The following is a 13,848-nucleotide window of genomic DNA, read 5'->3' on the forward strand; positions in this document are numbered from 1 at the left end:
TCATATGACCTCACTGATATGAGGAATTCTTAATCTCAGGAAACAAAGGGTTGCTGGAGTGGTGGGGGGTGGGAGGGATGGGGTAGTTGGGTGATAGACATTGGGGAGGGTATGTGCTATGGTGAGTGCTGTGAATTGTGCAAGACTGTTGAATCACAGTTCTGTACCTCTGAAACAAATAATGCAGTATATGTTAAGAAAAAAAAGAAGAAGATAGCTGGAGGGGAAAATTGAAGGTGGATAAATCGGAGGGGGAGACGAACCATGAGAGACTATGGACTCTGAAAAACAAACTGAGGGTTCTAGAGGGGAGGAGGTGGGGGGATGGGTTGGCCTGGTGATGGGTATTAAAGAGGGCACGTTCTGCGTGGAGCACTGGGTGTTATGCACAAACAATGAATCATGGAACACTACATCAAAAACTAATGATGTAATGTATGGTGATTAACATAACAATAAAAAATTAAAAAATAAATAAACAAAACTTACTTCATAGTGATGTTGTGAGGATATCTATCATATACATATGTAAGTATATTTTCACATCCATAGATCCAATGTCACTACATTCAAACGTGTGGTTAAAAACAATGGAGTATCAGTCTCTAAAATCTATATGGAAAGGCAAAAAATCCACAATAGCGAACAAAATATTAAAGGAGAGTAGAGAAGTTGGAAGACTAACACCCAAATTCAAGACTTATTTTAAAGCCACGGTCATCAGGGTGGTGTGGTATTGGTGAAAGAATAGACAAGTAAACAAATGGAAGAGAATAGAGAGTTATAGATCCATATAAGTATAGTCAACTGATCTTCAACAAAGGAGCACAGTAATACAATGGAGTCTTTTCAACAAATGGTGTTGGAACAACTGGACATGGATATGCAAAGAAAATGAATGTAGAAATGGAGATTACACCCCTCACAAAAATCTCAAGATGAGTAATATATCTAAATGTAAAATCTAAAAGTATAAAACTCCTAGAAGATAACATAGGAGAAAACCTAGATGACCTTGGATATGATAATGACTTTTTAGATACAACACCAAAGGCATGATCCATGAAAGAAGTAATTGGTAAGCCAGACTTCATTAAAATTTAAACTTCTGTTCTGGAAAAGACACTGTCAAGAGAATGAGAAGTCACAAACAGTGAGAAAATATTTGAAAAGACATATTCAAAAGAAATACCAACATTTTTCCCTAATAAAGTACTCTTATTCAATATATGCAAATAATATTTACAACTCAACAATAAGAAAATGAACAACCTAATTTAAAAATGGGAAAAGAGCTGCTCCTGCCCAGAAGTCCGCACCGGACCCCCAGCCACCATGCCTAAGTGCCCTAAGTGAGACAAGGAGGTGTACTTTGCTGAGTGGGTGACCCCTCTGGGGAAGGACTGGCATCAGCCTTGCCTGAAGTGTGAGAAATGTGGAAAGACGCTGACGTCAGGGGGCCATGCTGAGCATGAAGGCAAGCCGTACTGCAACCACCATATGCCTCCATGTTCGGGCCTAAAGGCTTTGGGCGGGCTGGAGCTGAGAGTCACACTTTCAAGTAAACCCAGGTCATGGAAACGCTATCCCTGGCTGCCCACCGGGCCACTGCCCTTCCAGGCTGATTGCAGGCCTTATCCCCAGGCACCCGGGGCCCCCTGTCAGCTCCCATGCCCCCAATAAAGTTGAACACTCAGGAAAAAAAAAATGGGAAAAGATCTGAGCAGACATCTCATGAAAAAAGATATACAGATGGCAAATAGTTATATTAAATTTCCATGACCTGGGTTTACTTGAAAGTGTGACTCTCAGCTCCACCCCGCCCAAAGCCTTTAGGCCCAAACATGGAGGCATAGTAGGGGTGCTATGCTATGTTAATCACCATACATTACATTAGTAATACTAGAAAACAATCAAGAAGTTACTGTGCTGGTCAAAAGGAAAACTAATCAAGGCTTGGACTGAAGTCTAGACAGTGGAAATGAATATATTTTAAAAATCTGTTGTAAGTAGAGTGAATGGGAATTTTTGCAGATTACAAGTAAAGAGTACAGGAAGGGGAAATATCAAATCTAATACTCCAGTATTTGTTAAGTAGGCAGTAGGATATAAGTCTGGCTCAGGCACAAGAGTGTCAGCATATAGATCTGTAGCTCACAGCAAGCATTGTATTGCCATCCTGGAGTGTTTGGAAATTTTACGGGAGCATGTCTTGGATGTCACAATGATTGGGAGGTGCTTCTGATATTTGCTTGGTAATGGCTGGGAATGTTAGATGATCTGCAGTGGGTCTGACAGTTTGGCAAAACAAATTATTATCCCATGTCCTGCACAACTTTTCAATATTTCCCTCAACTAAACACCCTAAAAAGATAAATTGGTAGTAATTAAGCACAAGATAATCCTAACTTTTTTTACAAGAAGTTACATAAAAGGCCCAGTAATTTATGAGAAGCTTGTTAGAGAAAGGGAAATTTAAATAAATACAGTATTTGAAAACCACAGAATAAGTTTATTCATTCTGTTTATCTGTCTAGTCAATGCATTATTTTATTTTCAGGCATACATCTGATGGTAAAGGGTTTCCGTGCTGCAGTGCAGCGATTTAAAATCAATGAGACCAATTTCATCTATGTAACAGATGATTGAATATTATTTGAGTGCAGCTGTATTAAGGCATTTAGTTAATAAAAGATTTTTTAAAGATAATTCATATCACTGCCAAGATAAGAAATCTCTTAAAGCAAAAATTGCATGTGGAAGTGTTATATTTGTTTCTGGTTGTCTATTGTTTTCCAGCTTTGCTGTGATTTTGTCCCCAGAGTTCTAACATACAAGTTCTCTATTGCCTTTTATATTACTGCTTCTTTTTCTAATCTTTCCTCTAGTCCCTGTTGCCTACTGAAGTAGAGCTCGGGTTGTTTTTTTGTTTGTTTATTTGTTGTTTTTTGTTTTTGTTTTTGTACTAGAGACAAAATGTATGCCTCCATTTGTGGTGGAATTTTGAGAGAGAAAATATATTTGAGATCTTGAGATACTTTATCACTACCTCATTTCATGCAATAACATAGGAATTATTTTGATACTATACTTAGAAAAAAGGCACAGCTCTTTTATAGAATATCAAACTATCTTACTGCTTTCAGTTCAACAGTCTGAAATTTATCTTGGCCAGTTCTCTTACTTCCATTGGGCTCATTTCTCTCTTCTTCTTATCATATACAAATGAATTGTGTTTATTATAACTTATTCTAAACTAGTTTTTATTCTCATGCCCATTTCTACTTCTCTGTACTTTTATTTTCTTCTGACTCTTATATGGCATGGGTTCTGATTTTATCTGTCCTCCTAAGTCCAAATATATTTATTATAAATAAGCATGAGCATTACTTATGTTACGTCTTCTAATAAAGACATTCTTAAATATTTATTTGTTAAAGTAAATTATTTTATTTTAAATTAATTTCCTTTTATTTTTCCTGTATCTTTGAGTTGGTATATCAATTTTTTTCTAAGCATGTCTGTGGGTCACTTATATTATCTATAAATTTTATAGGGGGATAGTAGAGAAGGCAGTGTTATATAATACTTCCTCATAGAGAAAGCATTAGGTCCAGTAGGAATGAGATCCACTGATATAAATGTTATGTTAGTCATATTACTGGATAAAATTATTCAGGAAATGGCATAGCCAGAAAGAGAAGAGGGCCTGGGACACTGCTCTAAGACATGCCAATGTACAGATTTTAGGTAGAAGAGGACCAGAAAAAGTGATGGGGAGGAGTATCCAGTGAGATGAGGAAAAACAGGAGATACTGGTATCATGGAAGACAAGAGAAAGAAGTGTCTCAAAAAGGAAACAGTTTACTTTGTTAAAGGTTGCTGTGAAGTCAAAGATGGAAAAGTGTTCGTGGGATTTGGCTGTTGACCTTAAGAGCAATTTCAAAGGAAATGTGGGAAAGCCAGATTAGGGTCATTTGAACAGTTAATTGGTGGTAGATGCAGAGAAAAAAAATTTCTTACAATGAAAATAAAAATTATATTTAGTGAGAATTTTAGAACAAGGGTAAAATCTTTCAGGATAAGAGATATTAGAACAAGGTAAAAACATGATTAAATTTTAGCAGCTGAGTCTTCTGATTGTTTTGATTATACATGTAAGCTTATAGAGGACAATATGTTTGTTACATATGCTCACTAAAATTTTTAAAACACAAGTAGGTACTTGGTGAATATTTGATTGGCCATCTATGTAAACATCATAGCTTAAATATTAAAACCACATAGAAAATCATCTATATAAAACTGAGAGTGAGAAAAATAGCCCATGATATTTCTTGTATTTTGAAGCATTTCACTAACATTTTTGTGCAAAACATTTTAAGTTCCTGTTGTAACAGTATAAAATATATAATTCCAGAAGAATTTTTGCCCAATGCAATTTTCTCTTTAACAGAATAACTCAAAATACAATGATAAAAACTGTCTTTCCTGGCAAAGCAATTTCTGTTGATCATCATAATGCAGCTTCAGGGAGAATGGCTTTTCAAGACACATGTGTGCTTGAAGTTATTTTATTATGTAAAGCCAGGTCGGCCTAGAAATGAAGGCTAACCTACAGATTGATTGCAGGGGGCAGGGAGGGGGGAAGCTTCTCCAAATGCTTTTGTAATATTTTGGGACAATAATTCAAAAGCTAATTCAGGAAGGAGATATATAAGTAGTTAAATAAGTAAATCTGTATGAACAGAAGGGTTTCCCCCAAAGGCTAATTATTGGGGCATATATATCACAAGTCATTTATCCCTAATACAAAGTAGTTTATCAATAGAAAGGCACTGGTTAGGTCGCACTGAAACACTTGTGCCTGATTTCAAATCGTTTGTGTCACTTATCTTGGCTTCATCATATTTACTGATGGCTGGGGGTCAGTGAGGTGGTGGTGAAAATTGAGCTGATTTCATGGTTCTAATGAAATTGTGAATATTGAATTCTTATGAGAAGATCTTGAATACGAATTACACTAAAGGTCTTTCTATCAAAATCATAGAATCAGTTCACTATGTGCTACACACTCCCCAGGAATTCTCCATATGGAAATGACCAATTTATTTCTAAGAGAAATTTGACTTCAGGTGGGATGGTGTTAGTCTAATGAAACTGTTTAAGGTATAATTATTTTTTTGTGGAGAAGATTATGAACTCAAACATAAGGGGGGAAATTTCAGTTACTAAATTGAATAACTGTAATAAAAAAGTTAAATTTTATAATAGTAATTATCACCCTATTATGTGTAGAACCTATAATAATAATTCAATTTTATTCTTTGCTAAATTTGCTGCACTTAAAAAACACTTCTTAAAATGTGCATTATCTCTCCTTACATTGACATTTCATATATCTCTTTTCACATTCCTGGGATCACAGAGATGTCTTCCATTGTTAGACATTCCTTGATCTTCAGTTCTTGGCCTGTTTCTCTCTCTCTCTCTAAGGGTTACTATATACTGGCACATAATGTAAAGCTCTTAATTTCAAGAGCTCACATAATTTAAAATAAACTAGTCCTTTTCTTTAGCAACTTCTAAATTTTAATTTTCTGCTTAAAGTTTGCTTATAATGAGTAATAGCTGTATTCATGAACATTTGAGAATATAATCCATTCTATTTAGAATGCTAAATTATTTATAAATGTATTCTAAACAATGCATTGGTTTCTTTTCTGTAAACAATCAATTTTCCTGTGATAGAAGCATATTACCCTCTGTTCCTTATGCTAGTGTTTCCAGTTTATGTTTAGATATTCAAGTTCAGTCTTTAGGGATTATTTTTTGATATTCCATGTTTGAAAAAGTGATAATTTTTTTCTGTCAGTAAATATTAAATTTAATCATTATTCAGTTTGTCATTTTTCCTAGCAACCTCTACTGTTTTCACAAAATACAGTAGGCACTTTGTGAATCCAAGTCTGTATAGTACTTGGAAAGACACAGATCACCTGCTCAATCTTCTCACTTGATGGATAAGAAAACTAAGGTTCTGACGGGTGAAATGATTTCTTCAAGATCATTAAACTGGTTAATAGAAAGAGAATGGTTCAAAATTCATTTCCAGAAAGGATGTTTCATCACCTGAAAAACAATCCCTGAAAATTTAAGTGAAACAAAAACATCTTAAACAAAAGGAAAGTCATTTCATTGTAGATACATAAACTATTTTGAAAGTAAAATTATCATTATTTCAAACACACACACACATATATATATAAGCTTGAAATTTTATTTTTTTAAAAAAAGATTCATTTGTGGGGCTCCTGGGTGACTCAGTTGGTTAAGCGGCTGCTTTCGGCTCAGGTCATGATCCGGGGTCTTGGGATCCAGCCCCACGTCGTCCGGCTCCCTGCTCAGCGGGGAGTTTGCTTCTCCCTCGGTCTGCTGCTCCCCCTGTTTGTGCGTGCTCTCTCTCTCTCTGTCAAATAAACAAATAAAATCTTTAAAAAAAAGATTCATTTGAGATAGAGTGGGGGGGAGGGGCAGATGGAAAGAATCTCAAGCAGACTCCCCATTGAGTGTGGAGCTGAACTCAGGGTTCTATCTCACAACCCCAAGATCATGACCTGAGCCAAAACCAAGTGTCAGACACTAACTGACTGAGCCACCCAGGTGGCCCTATATGCTTGAAATTTTCATTGCAATTAATAGTTCCAACTTCCACTCTTTTCTTTCTAAAATTTTATAGGAGCAGTAGGCTATCTGTGTTCTTAGATAGGCCTTTGGCTATTTCTGCAGCAGAAACATTACATAATGATCCCACTCCAACTGTGATCAGATGAATGATCTTTGTACACTTGTACTGCACTTGGAAAATATGTTTATATTGAGTTGCTATGTTGCAGGACAGTGATAACATGTCTAGATGAAACTCAGAATAGCACTTTAATGGATTTGCTGCTGGCTATGAAAAAGTAGCCTTGAATTAAATCAAACATAGTTTTGGTCTTACTGTGAATCAAGAAAAAAATTCTCATATGGGGGTTCATAGCTTAATTTGGTCTAAAAAAGAATAAATTTCCAGGCATTGTCTGTAATAAAATTCCCATTGCTACCTCTTTACTTCCATGTAACATGTAAATCATTTTGTTCTATGAAATAAATGCTTTAGCATATGAATATTTCAAGTCTTGCTAGCGTATGTCAGCAATGTTCTTAAATGTAGAATTTCATAGACCACTAACAAAACTGTGATTTAATCTTTAATAATGGTGTAACAGAGATTGAATTCATTTGGTTGCTGGGTGCCTCAGTGCATGCTTATATAGTTTTAGTATTCGGTGAGTAGCTATGTGAATTTTATTAAACAAATGATCTGTGGGATACAGAGTGGTCTCCATTATGGAAGTAACATAAATCTGATAGCTACATGGTCTAAGGGCAGAATCAGCAAAGAAATATATGTATCAAGCCCTAAGTCACTTTCAAAATAAAATGTTGGGGTTTTCAGGTTTATTCATGACTGTGAAATTTTAATGTATTAAGTTAAATGGATAAAGTGTGAATGGAGTAATAACAAGCTAGATTACAGATGCATTTTGATCAACAGTTTGAACGAAAAACAGGAAACTCTAATGCTGGTCTACTGCTGATGTACGTCTTTTTTTTTTAAAACGGGAAAGATTATAGTCAGTTTATTTGACCTGTCTTTTATGTTTTATGTAAGACCACACCTCTTACCTGTCTTTGAGTTTTACTCAAAGATTTTTTTTTAAGATTTTATTGATTTATTTGACAGAGAGAGACACAGCGAGAGGGAACACAAGCAGGGGGAGTGGGAGAGGGAGAAGCAGGCTTCCCACTGAGCAGGGAGCCTGATGCAGGGCTCAATCCCAGGACCCTGGGATCATGACCTGAGCCGAAGGCAGACACTTAACAACTCAACCACCCAGGGACCCTACTCAAAGATTTTGTATTGTCCTACCCAACTTTTCCACATATACCATATCAGTTTGATGGCTTGATTTATTGTATTCCATAAGTCCTGATTACTTTTGTTATCTAAACCTTAAGCATAAACATCATTATCATTTTAATTATGAGTTTATTGCTTAGATACTGGAAACATATTTAAAGTCATGCAAAAACTACATTATTTAATGGTACCTAATAATCCTTAGATGGATATATAAACTACATCTTACCACACTAATCTTTTTGCACAAGGCTGGAAAATAAACTTTAAAACTTTCTTTCCATTTTCTCTGATTGCATTTGGACATTTATTAAAATCACAAACTAATCTTTACTTTTTTTGACGGCAACTTTGATAAAATAGATAATGTGAATACCAATGCTTATCAAATGTGCCTGTTTCTAATCTTGGTTTGGTTTATCTATGGTGTAGGAGAGCATTACCAGAAGTGGTACCCAATGCACTTTACTCTTTGTAATTTGTGATACTGTGTAACTAAATGTGAGTTTAAGTCATTATATTATGCTATCTTCACATCAGTAATACCTGGTAAGAATTAACATTTTATATAAATAGTTTAAAATTTTTACCTTTTCCATGTAATTTTTATTTAAAATTTGTTAGGCTTTCCCATACATCAAATGTGAAATGTAATGAGTAATTTAAGTTTGTCTAGTTTAATTTCTTTTTTTTTTAACTTATTTATTTATTTATTTATTTAGCACCAGTGGGGGGAGGGGCAGAGAGAGAGAGAGGGAGAGAGAATCTCAAGTAGACTCCAGGCTGAGTAGGGAACCTGACATGAGGCTCCATCTCATGACCCTGAAATCATGTCCTGAGGTGAAATCAAGAGTCGGACGCTTATCTGACTGAGCCATCCAGGTGCCCCTAGTTTAATTTCTAATCATAAATATGTAAAAATATATGGAAGAATAAACATATTTATAATTAGCAATATGAACTATGGGGGAAATTGCAACACATTTTTTTTATATTTCTGCTTCACTGATTTGTTAATACATCACTTTGAATAGACATTCTCAAATGTAGATAAATTAATTTTACAAACCAATCATTCATACTGTATTACTAAGCATGTAGACTTGGTCATTTGTTCCAAATATGACAATAATGTTATAAGCTTAACCAATGGCTTCTTGGAGTGTTAGAAAGGACTCCAGTCATCAGCCTCCATTCTAATTCAGAATGTCTTGTCCTGTAAAGAAGATTATCTATTTTCTCTGTATATATGCTGAATACATTTATCTCAGCTTTCACAGAAGAACTTTGGGAAATAATCAATAGTAGTTATTATACCCATCCCAAATATTTATCTAGGGTTGAACAATCCTGATTCTTTAAGCTTTCCTCCATAACATTCTAGTCATCCTTCTCTAGATAAATGATAGTTCAAATTATATTTCAAAATCCTTTAGAGGATATCATATTGTAGATGAATATAATATTTATCATTTTACTCTAGCTATGGAATAAAGCTCTTCCTTTAATTGAACATCCTGTTGAAGTAGTTGAATTTTTTCATTAATGTCACTATTGTATGAAAAAACAATGCTCCTAAAACATGGAAATCTCAGTGTGGCAAGACACTCACATTATTTGATGTCCCAGCAGACATATATCTCCCATGTCACTACTCAAGGGAATACATTGAAAGTGTGGAATGGTGAGAAGATCATCCAAATTATTTAAAGTTTATTTTTCTACTCATTAAAAATCAAATGAGATCCCAATAAATGAATATACTTACATTCCCCTCCATCGCAAGGAAATGACATGACTTATAATGAAGGTCACTATAACAAGCCTCATCTAAGGACTTAATGTTTCCAATCAGCTTTTAATATTAGCAGACACACAAAGATCACGAGTCATCTGTAAAATGTATCCAACTTAAAAGATAGAGCTCAAAATAAAAAAAGACAGAAATTTTTTAAAAGATTTTATTTTATATATTTGAGAGAACAAGTGAAAGAGAGAGAGAACGAGTATGGGGAAGGGCGGAGGGAGAGAGAGAAACAGGCTCCTCGCTGAGCAGAGAGCCCAATGAGGTACTCAATCCCAGGACCCTGGGATCATGACCTGTGCTGAAGGCAGATGCTTAACTGACTGAGCCACCCAGGTGTCCCAAGACAGAAATTTTTGAAAATAAAGACTATGCATGAGATAAGATTAAAACATTTTATAGCTATCACAGAAATAGGATTTTTTTTTAATTTCCAAATTTTTTATTATTTTTAAATATTTTTTTAGAAATAAGATATTTTTCGGGTGCCTGGGTGGCTCAGTTGGTTAAGTGACTGCCTTCGGCTCAGGTCATGATCCTGGAGTCCCAGGATCGAGTCCCACATCAGGCTCCCTGCTCGCGGGGAGTCTGCTCCCTCTGACCCTCCCCCCTCTCATGCTCTCTCTCTCTCTTATTCTCTCTCTCTCTCAAATAAATAAATAAAATCTAAAAAAAAAGAAATAAGATATTTTTCATGAGAAAAGAACAAAGGTACTATAAAAAGATTTAGCAAAACTGAAAAATTCTATAGAAGTTTTTAAAGATAAAGTTGAGATCTCCCACAAAGCAGAAAAACTGAAACAAGAACAATAAAAAAAGACAGAGAATTAAGAAGAAAAGAGATAAGAAAATGAGAGGAACAGTCAAGGAGGTACAACATCTAAATAACAGAAGTGCCAGAAAGAGAGCATAACAAAAACTGAAGGGAGAAACCCATCAATTAAATAATTCATGAATTTTTCTCATAACTGAAGGACATTAGTCACCAGAATGAAAACAGCCCACTGTGTGCTTAGCAAAATAGATAAAAGTTTACCCATATCAAGGCATAGTAACATGACATTTTAGAATCCTGGGGCAAAGATAAGATTCTTCAAGCTTCCAAGGAAGTAAAAAAATAAATAAATAAATGGGTCACATGAAAAAGATCTGGTATTAGAAAGGCTTTAGCCTGCTTAAGAACAACACTGGAAGCCAGACAATGGAACAATGTCTACAAAATTCTCTGGGGAAATTATTTCAAACCTAGGGCTTGATACCCAGCCAAACCATAAATCAAGGGTGACGTAGAGATATGCAATGTCTCCAGGATAATCTATCTTGTACTCCTTCTCAAGAAGCTGCTATCAGATGTGCTTCATTAAAACAAGGGTATGCATCAGTGAAGATGGAGGCATGGGATACAGGAAGTACAGAGGGAAAGTAAAGGGTATCTTTGGGGTCATGATAAAGTGGAAATTCCAGGCAAAAAACAAACAGCCCAACACTATCATGGCAGACATCTGACCTACAGAACTGTGAGCTAATAAACGGGCACTGTTTTGAATTGCTAAGTTTGTGATATTTTGGTATATCAATAGAAAACCAGTACCATAAAATTCCATTCTCTCTACTTTATTCTAAAGTTTGCTTTATCAACTATCCCTGTGTTGTGTTTGCTTGTTTAAACCCTCTCTCCGTGAGCTCCTTTTTCATTTCCCTACAACTTATATTTTGATATATTGAAAACAAACTAATAAAACCAGTAAAATCATTTTGGTATCCTATTCTATCAGTCTATTATTGTGTCCTAATTTTACTACCAAGCTTCTTGCAAAAATAAGCTGCCACCACTATCAATATTTTCTCCTTAATTCTGAGAAATACAGAGCCAATGTCTTGAGGAGCACAAGTGATATTTTAATTAGCAAATCTCATTCTCTTTCTTCACTCTTTCTATTTCTCTGCAGCGTTAGTTACTGGTTGACTTCTCTGTTCATCTTATCCTATGTGATTCTCTCTGTACTTCTGTCAACATAGAAATTTATTTCCAGAAAATAATCTTTCAAAAATGAGGACCAAATAAAAACATTTTCATATATAAGACAACCAAAACATAACAAAAACAAAACCCAGAGAATTCATTATTAGCAGACAAAAACTATAATAAATGTTAAAAGACACTTTCAGACACAAAGAATATTATATCAATTGAAAATACAGATTTCAATAAAGGAATTAAGAGCATTGGAAATTATAAAAATGTAGGTAAGTATAAAAGAGATTTCCTTATTTGTAATAACATTAAGTAATAATTGTTTAAAGCAAAACTAGTAACAATGTGTTGATGAGTTTATAATATGTGTAGTAATAAAATGTATGACAAAAATAGTACAAAGGACAAGAAGAAAGGAATGGAAACAAACATAAAATTCTTATATGTGAAGTGGGGTAAGATGACAAAAATTAAAAAAACTGCTAGGAAGAACACAGAGCAACTGGAACTCTCATACATTTAGTAGAAAAGCAAAATGGAATTACCATTTGGAAAACAATTCCATTTTTAGATATTTACCAGGGAGAATAAAAATATATATACACACAAAAATTTATAAGCAAATTTTCAGAGCAACTTCGCTCATAATAACCCAAAACTGGAAACACAAATGTCCACCGATTGGTGAATAGATAAACAAATTGTGGCACCTCCATACAATGGACTACTACTCAGCAATATGATAAAAAACTACTGATACATGCAACGACATGAAAGGGTTTCAAAAGCATTATACTAACTGAAAGAAGCCAAACATAAAAGGCTACAGTCTGGTTCCATTTATATGACATTCTGGAAAAGTCTACTAGAAAACTCTACAAACAGAAAACAGATCAAGGATCTGGAGATAAGGGAACAGAGTATTAACTCTAAGGATTGAAATGTTGGGGTAATAGAAACGTTCTATATTTTAATGGGAGTAAACGTTTGTCAAAGTTCATTGAATTGTATACTTTTGAAAGGTGAATTTTATTGTATATAAATTACACCTCAATAAACTTGACTTTTAAAATTATTTTATATATCCACAAAGTTCCACAATTCCACTGTTACAAATTGGGTCAATACCTGTGGCCATATCAGCATTACTACTCTAGTCTGTCTAAATTTGTTACTAAAATTAGAAATGCAAAATCTTGAAATGAAAAAGCATTCAGAAAATTGCTTTTCTTAGACTTTTCTGAAGAGGAGTTATCCATGCTGTCAAAACTGTCATATGCTAACATTATTACTAATATTGAAAAAAGTGGCATACAAAACCTATGGCTTTGTCTTCAGAGTTCTAATCTCCAACACTTTTATAAATATTGTGGCTTTTTTAAATATACTTTTTAAATTTAAAATTTAGATTTTTAAAATTTAAGATTTAAGATTATATATATTACATATATATACATATATGTGTGTGCATATGTATATATGATAATATATAATCATGGGGTATAATCATAATAATGAGGTAATGGCTTACTTCTCCCATATAAATTTCAGCTTTAGGTCTCCCCATCTTTGAAGTATTTCCCAATCATCCAATTTCATAGTACTTTAAAATTATATCTTATTCGCTTTCATCCCACTCTCCACTCATTTATGTCCATTTTAAATGTAAAAACTGAATTCTAACTTTATTAACTTTTTGATGGTGATATGGGGTTGAACTCACTCTATTTTTTTTAAAGATTTATTTATTTATTTATTTGAGAGAGAGAGAGTGAGGGAGAATGAGCAGCGGGGGAGGAGCAGTGGGAGTGGGAGAAGCAGACTCCCTGCTGAGCAGACAGCCCAATGCAGGACTCCATCCCAGGACCCTGAAATCATGACTTGAGATAGATGCTTAACTGACTAAGCCACCCAAGCGTCCCCACTCTGTTTTTTAAATATATATTCCCAGTGATCTAGGACTGCATTTTGTATATGAAACACTGACCATTGTGATTTTGTAAAATTATCACTATCTGGGTTAAATATTTCTGAAATGAAATGTATCCCCACTTAACCTTTCTCATTTACTAAACCATCAAAACTCAAACACATTGTCTTTAT

The 13,848-nt window shown here is 34.4% G+C and overlaps 1 pseudogene; it reads left to right on the forward strand.

Annotated features, from left to right (window-relative positions):
- The first annotated feature begins 1,335 nt into the window (after nucleotides 1-1,335).
- On the forward strand, nucleotides 1,336-1,706 carry LOC112811196 (cysteine-rich protein 1 pseudogene; annotated as a pseudogene).
- Nucleotides 1,707-13,848: the final 12,142 nt, after the last annotated feature.

Source organism: Callorhinus ursinus, unplaced genomic scaffold (assembly GCF_003265705.2).
Source record: "Callorhinus ursinus isolate GAN/ISIS: 27379988/994484 unplaced genomic scaffold, GSC_fseal_2.0 scaffold57, whole genome shotgun sequence".
Taxonomy (NCBI): domain Eukaryota; kingdom Metazoa; phylum Chordata; class Mammalia; order Carnivora; family Otariidae; genus Callorhinus; species Callorhinus ursinus.